Below are 18,672 nucleotides of genomic sequence, written 5' to 3'. Positions count from 1 at the left end.
CTGAATTTACAAAACAGTCTTATGAGAATATATGAGTTAGAAGTGAAACCTGCCTTTTTACCTGCAAGTTTTTCAGACTAAATGTAACATTGAGGAGTCATTTTTGCAGGTCCAGGCATCATGGCTCTTCAGCACTAGGGCTATTCCGGACCACACAGATATTACTGGTGCAAGATTTGGGTACCTGCGGGGTTGATGGGTAACCAAAAGTTCCAGGCATTTGGGGTAGGGAGGTGCAAACAACAAAACAATGAGCTCAGGTGCTCAAGCTGCTGCTGCACTATGCAAGGTGTGCTAAACATCTTACTGGGACTTAAAAAGGAAGTACTCTGCAGACAGGCAGCAAATGACTGCTATTACATAACTCCTGCTAGGCAAGCTGCTAGAAAGCCTTTGTTTTCTATGTATGTCGAATCTCATTTTCATGAACCTAGGGTTAATTGTTCCACTTTTGAAATTCCTTCAATGTTCTGGTGTGCTTGTATTATCTCCCTGACTGCTCTTGCTATATATATTTGCTTAATATCTTATCCTTTCTTGCTTACAAAGAAATAAATCTACATACCTATGAGTTAGGAGCTTCTTTAAAATTTAAGAAAATATCAGTTCCTTAGAATAGAAATGTAAAGATACCTCCATTATGTTGAGTCGGTAAGAGAATTTAACAGATATTGACTATAGCAGGGAAAAAAAAAAACAACAACACAAAACCCAGTAAAACAATATGCAGTTACAAAACAACAACAAACAACACAGTGATTTGAACAGCCCTAGGCTGCAGTCTTGCTCTTTGCTTTTTCTTTCTGCCTGCCTGAGACTTGCAAAATGAAAGAACAGTTAAGCATTTCTCCATTGGCTGCGTAAAGGTCACATGAGGACAGCCTCTCTGATCACCCCGCTGATGTCTTCCACTGAGGAAGTGGAGGGACACTCTTCCTCCTTCTGTATTAGGGGCATTCCTGAGTTAAGATAAAATTAAATCAATCTATATTATGCAAAATAGATGCTGAGTAAGAGATGTTCCTGAGGTTATAGAAAATATGAGTTATCAAGTATAGAAATAATTTGTTCCTCCACTATTTTGGAATTAATTTGATTCTCTTTTCCCTTTTTAAACTGCTAAAGAGAAGAAGAGTTTGGATAAATCTGACAGATACAAGAACACCTTGTTTACCAGCTGAAACACAGTAAAACATGTCATACCTGCCACCCACCTCTGGAAGCCTCACCCTGCAAAACACTGAGCATTATTTACAGAACCACTGAAACTCCATGGTGTTTTGTCCCTTTGTCCTTTACTAGAAAAGACTTGATAGCCTTTTTACAGGTTAAGGCTTTACATTTTAATCCCTTTTACCAAACAACAGTCTTACTCCTACCTCCGACAGGGTTTATAAGGTTTCTTTCACAATTCAGATATAATTATTTGGACACAATATGCATAGCGCTGTGTACAGAGATGATGAGCATCTGAAGGGCTGTAGTGGAATGCATGGTCGTGCTGACCCAAAAAGACACTTCAAAAATTGAGATTGAAACCATCATGTATTCAGAAGCCATCACATCATATTCATCATATTCATTTGTGTGCGGAGTGTAGTGCAAATGTGGATATAAAAGCTGCTTATCTTCATTTTCTGTTACAGTGGGTTCTTGTGATTGTATGGAGTTGTATCAACCACAGAATCTCTACAGTGATGCAGTTTCTCTGCAAGGTAAAAGGCCTGCATTTTTGTGACTAAATCCAACTTGCATACAGAGGGCGGAGGAAAGATTATATCAGACGTGAACACACGGCAGCAGCCTGCACCCATCCCCTGCAATTCTTCCCTCAAATCCCCGTTAATCCGCTCCCTGCTTTCAGCTCAGAACCAGATTTCTACCATGTCGTGTCCCACATTTCTCTCAAGGCCGGTGAGGCGGCACTCAGCGGCTGTTGGGTCACTGCTGCCACCTGGCGCCCAGCAGAGGCCGAGACCTGCAGCCCCGGGCCCGGCTGGAGCGGGGTGACGCCGGCTTGTCCTACCTCTTTTGTGAGGGAACTGCGGGCTTCCCAGCTGTCCGTAACTTACTGTTTTGGGCCTGTATTTATCAAATACCAATTTATCAATATCTCCAGAGAAGGAGACTCCACAGCCTCTCTGAGCGACCTGTTCCTGTGCCCCGCTTTGTTATATTGAAGGCCTCAGTGCAAGAAACCCTGTTTTACCACTGACAGGAAGACACAATCACATCTACTCTATTACTACTTTAAACTACTTCAGTTTCATCAACTATAAGCTACTGGTTTGTGCTTTTAAGTCCCATTACAACTGTCTGCTGTGCTTTTTGTCATCTGTCATTCACCATTTAACACTAGCTCCTACACGCTATGAGGTTGTGCTATCGATCTGCATCACTTTCACATAAAAATATCTCAGCCTCCTATATTTAGTCCAATATTTGCATAGGGATTCCCTGGAAATACCTGCAAACTGTTTTCACTGCTTTTTTTTTGTTGTTGTTGTTCCCTTTATAAGCTTCCACTTTGTCATGGTTCACACAAAGAAGGTGGCAGTGATTAAACAACTGGTGTGCTGAGTTCCTTGTTTTTTGAGGGTAATTGTAAAATCCTTTAACATGCTTTTTTGTTGTTGTTTCCGCTTGAACTTAGCCAGTGAAAAAGCCTGTGAATCCTTCAAGTCATATAGATAGCCCATGCAGCCAGCCTTTACATGTACATATTTCTTTTTCACAGCAATTACATCTGATCCAGTGGACCAATTCCAATCACACCTATCTAAGCATTCACAGCTTGTGTTAGAGAAGAATAACCATTAGTCCCACAGATAACAGGCAAAAAAAAAAAAAAAATCCACAACATGAGATCAACCTATCTGAGGTCAGAGCATCAATCTGTTAGAGAACATCTGTTAGAGCTCACACTTTAGAAATTGAAGATGACCCTTAAAAAGCACATCTATAGAAATTAAGCTTCCTTGACTATACAAGGCAATTAACTACTATTTTTAGAGATCTTTGAAAATGAAAGGGTGTTTTCTCCAGCTCCTTCTTCAAGAATTGAATCTAGAAGGATGGTGGTATAAGAGTCTAGAGAACATTTGAGAAATAGAGTCTGCAGAACTATCTTAGCTATCATGTTCTTGTTCTACTCTAAAACAAGATATAAGTTAATAGCAGGAGGAAAAAAAAAAAAAAAAGAAAAAGAAAAAAAAGAAAAAAGAAAAAAAAAAGAAAAAAATCCAACAACTACCAAATACAAACAACATCATCATTCACATATAAAGAGGGTTAAGTCAGAATTATTTAGTATGTCCTTCACTTCAGTGGTGAGTAGAGTCCATGATACTAAAGTGCAATATATATATCCAGTGTTACTGACAACAGCATTAAAGCAAACCTGTAATTCAGTCAAGACTTCAAGCACCCACAAACAGCTATCAGATATTTCATAGTTATAGAAAAGAGTAAAATTACCTAGCTGGTATGATGGAATCCATGGACAGCATTTTGCATCTCTCTCTTAGGACTCAAATATTTCTAAAGCATAACTTTTAGTGAGCCTGTTTGTGCCTACTATTGGCCACCAGGTCCACAGACTATGATGGAAGTGCAACACACAGCCTGCATATTGACTGTAGTGATGCTGCTGGAGTGCTTGACTACGGCTGGTGCGAAGGAAACAATTAAACCCAAAATAAATGTGGTGGTGCCACCCACACAAAGTAAATATCCATCAAAAAGGTTATTTTACACTCTGCATCAGACCAAGTTCCAGCTGAGATCAAAAACATGTTGCAGATTGGACCAGTGAGTCAGACCTTATCTATTGTATTTTAAATGAATTTTATACTAAAATGAACATATGAAGGTGGGCAACATGACAGCATACTGACATTTTGGTCCCTGAGGCAACAGTGACTCAGTAATGACTGCTTTCCTCTGAGCCACAGAAATCTGTAGCTGATAACTCTGCAGCGCAGATAGCTGAGTCAGAAATGAGTCTCTGAACAGACTTGTGTTTTGGAGACAGAAGCTAATGTGATTGCACCTGCATGCATAGAAAAAATTCTGAATATCAGTTTTGGTAAGAAGAATAAGATATGGAGAAAACCTTTCCAGACAGCTCTACATTCAAATGTTCTATTTGAATACTGATATTTAAACACAGCTTGTGCAATAGCTTATGATAACTTTACCCTAAGGATTATGTTTCACATCATATTTGCACTCTGACGATACCAATCTATTTTTCATGAAAAATAAACAGATGTACCTGTATGGGATACTAATGTGAGCCAAAAATTCTAAGTAGTGGCAGAAATGCTTACCCCAGGTGATTTGTACAATATTATCATGAGCCCATAACAAGTTTTTCTAATGCTTGTTTGTTTTAATACATATATGATAGCACAAAAGGATATAAAAGATCTCTTAATTAAAAAACAAATGGAAGTTCACATTCCCACAGTGCAAGAGTAAGCACTGGGCGCTTACATGGACAAATACTATCTGAATAAGACAAATGAATGCTACAAGCTCAATAGTTTCAATATCCTTGCAATGGCAGTGGAGTGGCAGAGTGCTCCTTATGAGTAACCTATAATACAACTTTGTCTTAAGTACTCTTCATTTTCCTAAAAACATTAATTATCCCAAGGCTGAAGCTATGTATCAGAATTCTTCAATGAAATTTGCTCAAACTAAAAGAGGTTCTTCACTTGTGCAGTTGCCTCAGTGAACAGGGTAGAAGTCACTGAAAAGCAATGCTTTGGTTAGAATTAATTGAGATGATCTCCAGATGTATTTGTTTAGCATTTTATCTAATAAATAGAACATCCACTAGATTTTAGGAGGGAATCTGTTGGGTAGAACAGAGCTTTCCTTTGTCTTGGATGACTGAGGAAAAATCCAACACCACTGTCTAGCCCTAATCCTGACCCTCATGATAAGCATTGTGATCTGGGAAGAAACCTACCTAAAATAAAGTCAGTATAGCTTAATAGGTTTCTGGGTGGGTCCACTGAAATGAAGTGTAATGAAGTGACAGGACTAGAAGGAATAGTTTCAAACTGTGGCAGGGGAGATTCAGGCTGGACATTAGGAAATATTACTTCTCAGAAAGGGTGGTCAGGCACTGGAATGGACTGCCCAGGGAGGTGGTGGAGTCACCAACCCTAGGGGTGTTCAAGGACCGATTGGATGTTGTACTGAGGGACATGGTTTAGTGGGAGCTATTGGTGAACAGTTGGACTGGATGATCTTTTAGGTCTTTTCCAACCTTGGTGATTCTATGATTTAAAGTTCCGAGCATCTAGAGGAGGTATTTGTGGCTGAAGAAAGTGATGTTTCAAAAAGAAAGATTAATCAAGGTGAAACCACAAATGCAAGATTGCTTTGTGTGGCTTTCTTTGTTGATTGCTTCTTACAAAGTGTTAAACCTTCCACTAGATTTTAGTTCTGCAGTCTGACGTGATAGTCCACAATTCAAACTAAAGCAGCATGACTCTTCAGCATATAAGATGTTGCCTTTGTACTGCTCCTTTACAACATGACAAAGGAGACACAGACTGAAAAACATGTTAATTAGGTACAGTTGGAATCTAGAAATGAATAAGTATTTGTCTTAGAACAATGTTGTAATAATGAACAGCTAGGGAGCACTTTGCCTCTCTTAAAAAATTAGTTAATAAAGATTAATTTGAAATGTCAAAAGAGTTGCCAGATACTATTCTACAAATTTGCCCTCATTCAGCAGGGCTCTAACTCAGGGGTGTCCAACTTTTGGACTTGCTTAGACTGCACTGAGCAATGAGAAATTGTCTTGGGGCTGCATTAAGATGCATAATATAGGTAACGTATAGAAGCAACAAAACTTATATATTTATTATATGTTAAAAAAGAGAGAGAGAGAGAGAGGGAGGGCAACAAACATAAAACTAGTGGGACACTTGACCTTGCAAGTTAAACTTAAAACAGAATCACACAGAATCACAGAATTACAAGGTTGGAAAAGACCTAGAAGATCATCTAGTCCAACCGTTACCAATACTTCCCAGCTAAATCATATTCATCAACACAACATCCAAACGTTTCTTGAACACTCCCATGGTCAGCGACTTCACCACCTCCCAGTGCAGTGCATTCCAATGCCTGACTACCCTTTCCGAGAAGTAATACTTCCTAATGTCCAGTCTGAATCTCCCCTGGTGCAGCTTAAAACCCTTCCCTCTAGTTCTATCATCGATTACACGAGAGAAGAGGCCAACCCCCAGCTCACTACAACCCCCCTTCAGGAAGTTATTGAGAGCAAATGCATGAATAATGTGTGACGGTGAAGCGAGGGATCTTTCTTTCTGGTAACAAAGGTCTTAAAAAGTCCAGTCAGAGTACATAACCAATTTTTTGAGTTCAATGTCTTAATGCAACTCTGTACCTTCCAACTGAAAATTCATATTCATTCATATTTATGTCAAATGGATTTGCAAATATACTGAAAAATGGGTGATTTTTTAGAAACCATATAACCTATTCTCAAATTCCTACATCAAAATGTACATAAGCACAGCTGCATATTTTTGACTGTTCACATGTCCGTGTTTAGCCAAATGCATGAAATTGCCAGAACTTGAGCTTGCTATAGTTTAAATCTCATTTTAAATGCTGTTATTGTTTGAAACTTAGTATTGATAAGCTGATTTTTACCTTGAAGATGCGAGAACTACAAAATTACTCAACAAGTGACACAAGCACATGTAATGTGTAGCATGTGTGGGTTTCAGTTTCAGTTCAAATGAATGTGAGGCAATGTGAAAGACAGCCTGCACTGTGCCCTCCCCTCCACAGCACTCCACTGTCACCCACGCAGTTCACACTCGAGCTACACACAATCTTCTTATGAAAAATATCACCAAAATTCATATAATATTGTTAGAAGTTTACAACCCTCTGAGGCCACATTCCTGGCTGTCCAGGGCTGTAGGTTGGACAGGTCTGGTTTAGTGGTAGACCTGGCAGTGCTGTGTTAACTGTTAGACCTGACCATAGAGGTGTCTTCCAACCCAAATGACCCAAATCACTGAATAGCTTGAGTTAGAAAGGGCCCCAAGAATCAAGTTTCAGCCCTCTGCCACAGGCAGGGCCACCAACCTCCAGGTCAGGCGCTGGACCAGGTTTCCCAGGGCCCCATCCAACCAGGCCTTGAACACCTCCAGGGATAGAGCATCCACAGCCTTCACAGCCTTTCTGGGCAGCCTGTTCCAGCACCTCACTACTCTCTTTGAAGAACTTCCCCCTGACATCCAATCTTATCTCCTTGAGCTTAAAACAATTCCCCCTTGTCCTATCACTATCTACTAGAGTAAAATGTTGATTCCCCTCCTTTTTATAATCACAGAATCACAGAATGACCCGTGTTGGAAGGGACCTCAAGGATCATGTAGTTCCAACCCCCCTGCCTGGCAGGGCCACCAAACATACACATTTACTAGATCAGGTTGCCCAGGGCCCCGTACAACCTGGCCTTGAACACCTCCAGAGACGGGGAATCCACAACCTCCCTGGGCAGCTTGTTCCAGGGCCTAACCACTCTCCTAGTAAAGAACTTCCCCCTAACATCCAACCTAAATCTTCCCTCCTTCCACTTGGATCCATTTACCCTAGTCCTGCTATTGTCAACCCTTTTGAAGAGTTTACTCCCCTCCCAGGAGTAAGTTCCCTTCAGGTATTGAAAGGCTGCAATGAGGTCACCCCGCAACCTTCTCTTCTCCAGGCTGAACAAACCCAACTCCCTCAGCCTGTCCTCATAGGGGAGGTGCTCCAGCCCCCTGATCATCTTCGTGGCCCTCCTCTGGACCCTTTCCAAAATCTCCATATCTTTTTTGTACTGAGGGCTCCACACCTGGACACAGTACTCCAGATGGGGCCTCACAAGAGCCGAGTAGAGAGGGACAATCACCTCCCTATCCCTGCTGACCACCCCTCTCCTGATGGAGCCCTGGATCCCATTTGCTTTCCGGGCTGCCAGAGTGCACTGCTGGCTCATGTTAAGTATCTCGTCCATAATCCCCTTTTAAATACCAGAAGGCTGCAATGAGGTATACTCACAGCATTCTCTTCTCCAGGAAGAAAAAGCCCAGCTACCTCAGCATTTCTTCGTAGGGAAGGTGCTCCAGTCCACTGATCATCTTCATGGCCCTCCTCTAAACCCTCTCCAGCAGCTTCCCTGTACTGGGGCACTAGGCATCACTGAGCAACAGACTATGACATCACCAGGTAATGGACTGTGACTGCATGGCCCTCACTGCTTATATTGGGGTGCCAGCAGAGCCTGGCTCAGTCTGGACTGAACCTGAGGTAGGTTGCAAAAAACATTTTTTAGGTCTTATTTTTTCATGAGGGCCACCTGTGGCAACCTGGGCCAAAGTTTAGCCATGACATAAGTATGGGGTTAGGGAAAGGGTCAGGGTGGTTAAAGGCTAAGACTAAAATGCCTGTTGGAGTGGAGTTGCTTAAAGGATGCCAGTAGAAGCTGTAAAATGTAAAAAGATTTTTTGCCACTGCTTCTGAACTACTTGTCTATTTTCTTCTATGCTAGTCCGGACCCAAGGCTAAGTCAAGCTCAAGATTTAAAGCCAGGTTCGGTTCCAGGCTGGGAAAGAGTCATAGATTTACCATTGGTGTAAAGTTGAAAAGGAGCTGCTTAAAAAGCTGTGGGCTGCTCAAGGCCCACAGCCTTGGTCCTAGCCTCTACTGCTTTGCACAGAGCTTTACATAGAGCTTTCCCAGCCCTTTGCAGCTCCAGCGGCAGATCTACCATTTGTGCTTCGTTCAGCCTTACACCTAGCCCTAAGTAAGTTATGCTCGTCGCACAGCCTACTTCTCTGTTGGCTAAGTGATGCAACAGGGCAGACATGCCCTGGGCTCTGCTATGAAATCTCCTGAGGTTTCCAGACACTTATCTCTGCTCAGAGCTACAACCAGCGTCACTTTAATGGATGACACACAGTTAAATAACGTGACCGTCACTAGAGGGCAGAACAGTCCGCAGGAATTCAATGGCAAAGCGCTAGGAAGGAAGGCTTAGAAAGACTCTGTCCATATCACACAAAAATTAATAACGCCTGGCTGGACTTTCTTTCCATGACACACCTCAGAAATGAAGACCCTTTTTAAAACACTGGACATATTTTCCAAGTGAGCAGCTAACAGTGATTCCTCTCACTTACAGTTACCTGCCACAGAGCATATGAGGATCCTGTTCTTTTGGCACTTTCTGAACACAACTGCTGACTATTTCCATGCCACATATAAGTCACAGCTTCAGATGCTTGCACACATTTCTGCCTTTCCTTTGAAAATGAGGTTGGAGAACAAATGCATCTTCTTGCCTTCTACATTCAACCAGCTCTCCAGGGAAAATCTTTCCCCAGGTCCATGAAAATTTGCCCACAGCTGTCCACATTAAAGCCTAGGTCATATAACTCACTATGGGCAGATACCCATACTCAATATGCTGTGAGACTGAGCTGAGGGGCTAACTGTGATTGCCATGTCACTTTGCAGTCTGTGCCAGCCATGATACCAAGCACTGTGCTATACTGCTCTCCTTTCCTATGGAGATATGGCACTCAAACTACTGCCTATATACCTACCTACCCCTGCCATTAGATCTTCTATTAGTTTCAAGGCCTGGAATACCGTGACTGTACTTGTAGTATGGATCCAAATTAGTATGGATCCAAATCCTGTGATAAAATAGCAACTTTGCAAGGGATGGAAGGATGTCTCCTTTACTTTCAAGAACAGTTGAGCTATGTGAGACCCTGGAGACTTAACCCTTCACTTCCAGTCCTCATCCTCATGTCCGTGCATATGAGAAGCTGTCTTTGCTATTGTACCTGGAGCACCACTGGGCTGTGAACCACGGGCAGTTTGCCCCACAGCAAGTATGCATGTGAGTGTGTGTGTAAGAGACCAGCATCTCAACAAAGCATGAGAGAGAAATCATCATGTAATCTTGGACTTTGTGGACAAGTAAAACTGAAATACAGACAAAAACTCACTCAAGATGCTTCTAATAGTGGTGTGCAATGTGTGTAGAGTAGTACCCAAGCACTACTCAGTTGCTGCGGGTCAAACACTGGGCATTTGGTAGTGAGGAGAGTTAATCTAATCTGACAGCAACTAGACTGTGAAGGAATTCCTATTTGTCCCCTTTACTTTCCTGGGAGGTCAATGTTCAGTCAAAATTACACAACTAGCTTTGCTCGATAGCCAGTAATGAAAGGCATTTGAAAAGGGGTGGGTTTATCCCACATATATCAAGTACATCTTTTAGGACTAGCCCACACTGTTCCAGTGCTTCTGCTTTATGTTTTGTGGCTTTCTGAAATCCTTTCATAATTTTCAGGAAGGGAAGGATAAAACTGAATCAAACTGCTGATAGTGATACAAATGAAGGCTGACTTTTTCAGCGTTGGGAAAAGCTGTCCTATGGACCCTACTGAGGAAACGACTCTTTGAAATTTAATGAAATATAAGCTAGAAGAAGCTTTAGAAGATACCTATTGGGGCTTGGAATCGGAGACAGTGATTGGGATAAGCCCCATAGTTATACCTCTTGGTGTTAGAAAAGGAGAGCAGATCCCACTTGCACAGCTCTCCTTCCAGCCTGCTCAGAGGGCTGAGCCTGCCCTACTTCTCTGCTCTTCCTGAGGAGCTTTGTTTCTAGCAGGCAATATATTACTGCAACACATTTTCTTCTTTATTTTCGAATCCCACTGCTCCACATCTCCAATAACAGTCCAAAGGAATTAATCCTGTAACTTTAATGTTACAGTTATCTGAGTTTGAACTTCCCTTCCTTCCTCCCTTTTGCTGTCCAAATCTTTCTGTCTCTTGACACAGAATCTGTAAATTACAATGGAAAGCAGATGTAGCTGTTGCATAATAAGTCACTGTATATCTGTGACAAGATATCAAAGCTGTATCTTAAATTAGTCAGGAATTTCAATGAGAATAGCTATGTTCTTTAATAGCTGTGTTTGTGTATTGTTTTTTAATTGTGATCCATGTGACCTACATGAAGCAAGAAGACAAATGTGGCCATAGTGATGTGGTAATTCTGCTGGCAACAACATCTCTCACTGCTATGTTGATGAGTGTCTGAGACAAAATTTATGGCTTGGCTTTGTTATGCCACGCACTACGTAAATCACTAAGACAAAAAAAAAGAGTGAATTATGACTAAGCATTTATTTGATCTCACTCTCCTGCATCTAAAACAACCCCACATGTAAAATAAATAAATAAATAAATAAGCTAAATATGAGAAGTTATAATGAACAAACTGATATTCAGGCTTTTAATTTCCGCATACACATAAAGGTGGTAGCATAGAGCCTTCATAGATCGTTATATGGATAATCACATTATTGGGGAGCTATATTCAGCAGTTTTAGAGTGAATCTGTGGGAAACTCTTCAGTGCACAGTCCTTAATATAAAGCAGAAATGATTACCAAATACCACACATTTCATCACTGGCCATGAAATAACTTGTTTCCTGCTTCTTCTTGCCATAGCATACCTTGCAGAGTCACATACCTTGCCCCGTGCATTGCATACTGAAGAAGATGTGAAGGCTGCCTTTTTGGCACAGCTCTTCTTTGAAATCCAGCTTCTGGACGACTCCCACAGTCAGACAGATGCGGCCGCAGAGCAGATCCGGCACTTGTTAGTCTGGCTGTCTATTGGGCTCAGGCCTTTAACATACGCTTTGTGGTACCGTAGTCAGTTACACTCAGTGAGGATGAGGATTCTGCAGGGGGTTTGAGGACAATTCTCAGGTGGAAACATTCATTCATTCCAAAGCTGAAATTCTGTGGCCAACAGACCCTCATCTCTGTTTCACTTTTTGCAGCTATAAAAGTAGCTGCAGACACTAGAAAACCTGAGACAAGGACTTATCTGAAACACCTTAACTTGCATTAGAGCATATCTCTGTTCACGACAGCAATTCTTATGCAGTGTGAAAATCCAAGCAATGCGTAATCAGTACCATACATTTGTTGCCCCTAGAGTTACTCCAAGCCTTGTCCTCTGTATCATTTATTCTCATTGGTGAATTCTCATTTTGTATCCCCTGCTTCTGGTTCATTCAAAGCGACACTGAACATATGTGCAAGTCCATAACATCTTTAAGCACATGCATCTAGATTCTCTGCCTTATTTTCAGAAATCTTAAACATCATTTGTAGCAAGGGAGATAGAAAAGTAGAACAGAAAGAGAATTAACCATTTGTAGGTACCTAACATAGCAGAAACTGTCTAATCTCATATCCTTAGGTTTTGCCTAGAGTTCCCTTATCTGTACAGGGCACCTTCTTGAAGCAGTACAGATCAGTTTTCTCAGGTTTTGCACCCATCAGCAGTTTTAAAAGAGGAACACTAACAGGAGAACAGGCAAGAAATGTAGCAGAACTATATGGGGTGTAGAGATCTAGAACTAAACTAAACCAAGCTGGGAGGTGATGGTGTGCAATTTGTAACAGTAGAACCAAAAGTACTCAGGAGTCCTGAGGCACTTCTGGATGTTCCTCAACTCCATACTTTCTCTACAGCCTGTGTCCATTTATGAGTCTCTCAGGGGTGCTTTGCCATGGAAGCAAAGAATGAAAACCGAGCATAACATTTCCTCAATACAGGCTTCATAAAAAATTTAATATACTCTCAACAAAACCCAGAAATGTCTAAAGATGTCAAAAAAGAAAAGTTAGGTAGTGCCTCATTGATCCCTGGCCTTTCCAAGAATATAATGTTGCATTTCATTTATTATATCCTTCAACAACAAAAGCACACAAATGTGGTGCACAGTGAACACTCTCTTTCCTTAGGTGATTATTGCCACACTATATGTGCTCTGACTTTGATGGTATGCTCGCTGAAACTGAAGACTCTCATTAGGAATGAAAATTTGTCTTGATCTGTCTGCACAAATGTGCTCTGGCAAAATCTGATCAGAGTAATGCAGCAATGAAAGTTTGATCTAAGCTGTTTGTTCTTGTCAGCTCCACAGTCACTCAGTATGAAATGCCACAGACTGGAGACTTCCCTCCCCCAAGGCAAAACCTGTGTGTGACACATAACCAATCACTTGGGGACAGCTCAAAGGCAGAAAACAAGGGATGCAAAGAATTGGGATAAAAATTCAAGGCTAAGAATGCAAGTAAAACCATCACACCTTCATAAACGTCAGCATCAACTGTTTTCTCAGGATAAGCCTAAGATCAGAGGGATCTGTAGGGAAGGTTCTGTAGGAAATACACTCTGGTCTGGCAGGAGAGAACAAGACACAGTTGGACATCCAAGTGTCTGAGATGAAACCCATCTGTATCATCTCATAAATCTGCCAGAGTAAACAAAGGAATATATGTAAGCTATGTGGCTTTTATATAGAGCAAATATACACTTAATCTTCTAGTGAATCACCTTTTTCACACAAAGATCATCAGTGATCCCTAGCAGAACAGCTGCTCAGTCACATTCGGCTGTGGCCTCAGAAAACTCCCACACCAATGTCATGAGTAAAAAGCTATAAAAGCTGTTCTGCCAGGTTGGAGGGTCAAATAGCAGCCTGTAAATGTTTTTTATAGAGGAGAATGCGACTAGAGATATTCATCCTTCTCTCTTAATGGCCTTATGCAGAAGCAAAGACCAAGAGAATTTTTCATAAGATAGTAAAACATAAGTTCTGTCATAAGAAATAAATCATTTCCATCACATTTGATTTTTCATTTTGTTGGGACTATGAGTCTAGGCTTTGAAGTTGCCTTGGTTTTATTATTTCAGCTCTCATATATTCTTTATTCTTTACAATCGTCACTTTGATCTTTAAGAACAGATAAGTGGTTTTATTTGCCGTAACAAAAAGTGCATGTGCATATTCACTTGTGCACATATCTGACTGACAGTCCCTCCTGGATACATCTGAATCCATTGGCCAAATCTGAGTAAGAAAGGTCTTCAAGTTTTCATTTCTCTGTTGCATGGAGCATAGAGAAGATGTGAGGAGACCATACTTCCTCCCTATGGAGAAGGTCTGCATCTCCAGGTACAGCAGTGTCAGTTCCAAAGCTTCAGTGGTTTTGCTGTACAGTCACTTGTTTCCAATACAGGCAAGGAGAATCCCTTCTACTGGGAATTCTCAAGGGTCATGGTGGCTTCTGAGGATTGTCTGTAGGGGATTTTACCCAGATACTTGGCAGACTGACCTATTCACAAACTATGTAACAGTATTATCTTTCATCCGAGACATGCAGAAAAGTTATCAGTACCAAAGCAGTAAGGAACTGAGTAATGGTTGATCACCACAGAGTGTCACTGCACTGACAGAGTGTGTTTGTCTGGTTTTGTTTCTATAACTCAATAGGTAGAATAAAGATAAGACACTTCTTTGTAAAGGCACAGATAACTGTATTTTGTCTTAGAGTCTCTCTGCAAGTAGCAGAAGTGCTACGGATTCAACATTCCTCTGCTCTGCTCAAAGGGAGAAGGTAGGAGAGGGTGGATCTTTTGTGTCTATGTCCTAGCCTATGGCCTAGTTCTGTAGCTGTATTTGCACTGTACTCTCACTGTGTTCCTGTCCTCACCATTCTGATGCTTCTAATTTAATACACATTTTGACAGTAAATGCATTATTGTTAGGAAGCCCCAAAACTGTTCTCATCATTCATTGTGAACTGCAACAACCATGAGACTTCTCTACCAGGTACCACAATCTTCAGAATCTTCAGCCCAAAACAGAGAACCCTGGGACCTGAGCTTTCAAAGTGTTTCCACTTGCTTGCTGACATGGTTCCATAGATTTCTGCTTTCATTCTCCTCACCTTGCTTCCGTAGACAATCGCAAAGTCAGTCAATACTGAGCCCCACTACTGAAGAGTACAACAAGTACATTGGCATTAAGAGAAGTAAACCCAGAAATGAAAAAAACAAAACACAATGCCTTTTTTGCATAAACTTTTTCCCACAGGAACACAAGGCAAGATGGCAGGTCTAATGAACCATCTACTGGAATGAAGGCTCTCTGTCTCATCATCAGCTACCTGTGAATGTTAATACTACCCTGTGCTTCCATGTGGGATCACTACATCTCTGTCCTGCTGCAGCATATAAAGAGTAAAAGTCATAGCCACCTACCTTCTTGAAGGAGTTGATTTCCACTTACCAATGAGTTACACTTCTGCTTTTCAAGAGACAGAATTTGACCGCCTCCTAGTTTTAGAAGTTCTTCCTACTTTCTCCAACCATAGTGAATCCTACCATTAGATCAGTCTACACATCTACTGTGGTCACCTGTATCTGGCGCTACCTGCCCAGTTTTCTCCAACTCCTTCTGAGACCTATGAAGTTCTTCATCTTTTTCCTTCAGTCAAGACCAATATCAAGAAAAAATCTGTTTTTTCCTCTTAGCCTAATCAGACACTCTTCAGCTTCTTCAAAATTACCACTACAGTTTGTAGACTGGAGAATAGAAAAGGCAACTGCCCCAGTGATCTCAGTTATAATCAACTGTACTGTTTTGATGGATTTTTATTCTTTTTCTCCCAACCTGCAGAATATTTCCAGTTCTTGGAAAAGGAAGGACAGGGAGCTGTTTCCTCCACTACTTTATTCTGCAAGACTGCTAGATGGAGCAGGTTTTGTAAAAGCAACAGTAATTTCAGTAGAGAGATGCTTCTTCTCCTGTAAGTCTGAAACTAATTGTATTTTCAGTCAAAATACATTACATCACATTAAAAAAATAAAAAAATAAATGTAGTTTATTTACGTAGCAAGCATTTCGGATATCTATGGTTACGCATTAATATATATATATAAACATTAGGCTTTAAAAGCACAGAGACACAGGTCTATGGGAAAAAGGCTTTGAGATGTGGGATCAAACATCATCCAAAACATGCCAGATTTCAGCATGTTCTATTGAAAGCATGATGTGTTATCTAATGATCATAGTTAGAGATTAGCACATGTCCTTCTGGAAAGATGGATTTCTCCAGCTGTCAGATTGAAGAATTCAGGTCTAGCGAGATGACACTAATGTAAAACTGCCCATGAACAGGACAGAATGCCCATGTCAATCAGTTCTTGTCATCCCAAATATTTATCATAGGATGCTTTATAACAAGGTCGCAAAAAATGCATGACAGACCAATTCTAGCTGTAAAGAAAACCTCCAATATTTTCCATCATCAAAAGATAATGCTAAAAAAGTGTTGAGGAGTGATGTTACACCCATGAAATAGGTTCCCACATGCTTATCATTGAAGAGGCTGAGAACAAGACATTTTTCCCTGAACACCGAGGAAGGGACGTAAATTGAGAGATTTCAGTGGGAATATGATCTCATTACTTTCCATGGAGGGAGTATTAGTAATACTCAGGCTGATGAGACTACGGGAGCAGATTTGACACCATACATGCTGCAAACCAAAAACTCAAATGCAGGGAGCCTATGACTGCTACTCTGGAAGCAGCACAGACTGCAGAGCAGCACTGTGATTTGTCGACAGGCCCAAGGTATGAGAAATGATCCCACTTTGCATAATGTGTTCCTTGCACAAAGTCTACCCATGCACTCCGCAGAACAACAAAAGGAGACCAGGGCAGCTGGGAAACAGAATGCAGGAAGGGGAATTGCCCACAAAATCAGGCTGCACAAATTCATGATCAGGCTGCTGCTGCGAGTTAGCATCATCCTTCCTATGAAATCCAGTGAAGAGAATAAGATTTTCATTTCACAGTATCACAGTATCACAGTCTGGTGCGGGTTGGAAGGGACCTTAGAGATCATCGAATCCAACCCCTGGGATTCGAGCCTCCTGTGTAGCAGAGCGGCACTTCTACCACTTGCGCCACAGGGGGGATTCGAACACCGGGCCTCTGGTGTTGCAAGCGGCACTTCTACCACTGCGCCACTGGAATATCTCCAATTTTTAACAGAAATAATTTAAACGCAAGTCATAATAATAATAAAAAAAGAATAAACAGTCTTCAGCAAAGGACTAATCTTCACCTCTTCTTTGTATCTTGTTATCTTTTCTTAACCTCCCTCTTTCATAGGTAATACTAATATTTGTCTAGTCTTCATGTTATATCGCGTATCTTGAAAGTGAAGAAGGAGGCCAAGTAGTAGCCATAAAGAAACCAAAGTGTGAAAACAAAGCAAGCAAAAGTACACAAAGATCAGTTGTGTGGCTTGTAACACCCATGTCCCAGTTCACTTCACTTTACCCTATTCCTTCATGGTCTTTTCTGATGAGGAAAACAATGTTACAGAGCTTCTGGTTTAAAATCCACACTGGTGAATAAAAACCTTTCCTATTTCACACATTTGAAGTAGTGACATGAGTAGTCAATTTCTATTTTGCAGCACTGCTTAAGTTCTTTTTGAAAGCACAACAGACATTGCTGTTGATTCCCTTCCTACAAGGAGAAATTTGAACTCTTCACAACAAAATCTGAATCTTGAGAAAATAATTCAGAATTTTTCTCAAGGTCTTTATAGCCAGGCACATTGTGTCTTATTTAACATAAAAGAAGGGGTCTTAAAATCTGCCCCTTACAATTTAGATGACTCCAGTGAAATGTCCAAGGAATAAATCTGGACACAGAATAAATCTCATGTAGTCCAAATCTAATTAAATCCCCATTAAAAACCGTGTCTATTTTAATAGAAAATTTCAGGTCAATATGTATACCTACTTCTTTTTGCCTGCCTTGGAGATTTCCATAAAGTGAGACTGTGAGTTGTTTCCTGCCTAGCTGCATACAGTTATCATAAGGATGCCTTCTCAGACCAGCGTGATGTTGGGGCTACATCAGAGACTCCCAGTGAGCAATGTGAGAATTCATTTCTCACACATCTGTCATGGACATCTTTTAGTTTGACCTTTAGGAGGATCCTCCATAAAACTGATAGTGATTCATCTTCACTGTTGATAAGCATAACTACCTCTGGTGCTAAAAAAAAAAAAGCTACGATTCTTTCCATATATACCTTCTTATTCAAGAAAGCAGTAACCTGGGTGCATGTACCTCAGCATCTTTAAATGTTTCAAGCTTCATGAAGACTCACAGCAGTAGAGAACGAGGCCCAGCTACCTATTTTTGATATCTATAGAGGATGAACAGTGACTTAGAGAAGAGGCTGTCAATGAGCTATTCAACATGGCTGAATGTCTCGTGTCTACACTTCTGTTTTAAAGGGAGGGATTGCTCCTTTTTAGCACTGTAATACCACATATGTCTTAGCTGTAGTAAATAAAGTATAAATCCTTGTTTTCCATTGCATACAGATAAAAATTCTATTCTTCCTCTTTAACAGGTGGCTTTCTTTTTCTTTTCCCAGCTGAAAAACAATGATCCAGGGCTTTCTGCTCTCATTGCACTTAGCAGTACCACCCCCGTGGAGGAAATGTGCAGATAGAATTGAGATGTGTGGGATGTTATGACTACAGTGATCTGTGTTCTTAAATTCATTCAGATCAGTGATTAATTTTTCTTACAGTTACAGAAAGCTGCAAGCTACAGGCTCAGAAGGACATTTGTAAAATAACAGTGAGCTTGGCCAGAAGGGAGGGAACACATTCTGAATGCTGACTCACATTGC

The 18,672-nt window shown here is 41.0% G+C and overlaps 1 long non-coding RNA gene across 1 annotated transcript; it reads left to right on the top strand.

Moving 5' to 3' along the window:
- The first annotated feature begins 350 nt into the window (after window positions 1–350).
- LOC116652980 lies at window positions 351–16,805 on the top strand. The gene is made up of 3 exons (XR_004306267.1): window positions 351–651; window positions 8,109–8,355; window positions 15,034–16,805. It is a non-coding gene; the product is annotated as an uncharacterized LOC116652980 (long non-coding RNA).
- The last annotated feature ends 1,867 nt before the right edge of the window (window positions 16,806–18,672 follow it).

This window comes from Coturnix japonica, chromosome 2 (genome assembly GCF_001577835.2).
Source record: "Coturnix japonica isolate 7356 chromosome 2, Coturnix japonica 2.1, whole genome shotgun sequence".
NCBI classification, from domain to species: domain Eukaryota; kingdom Metazoa; phylum Chordata; class Aves; order Galliformes; family Phasianidae; genus Coturnix; species Coturnix japonica.
This window is presented reverse-complemented; position numbering and strand designations above follow the sequence as displayed.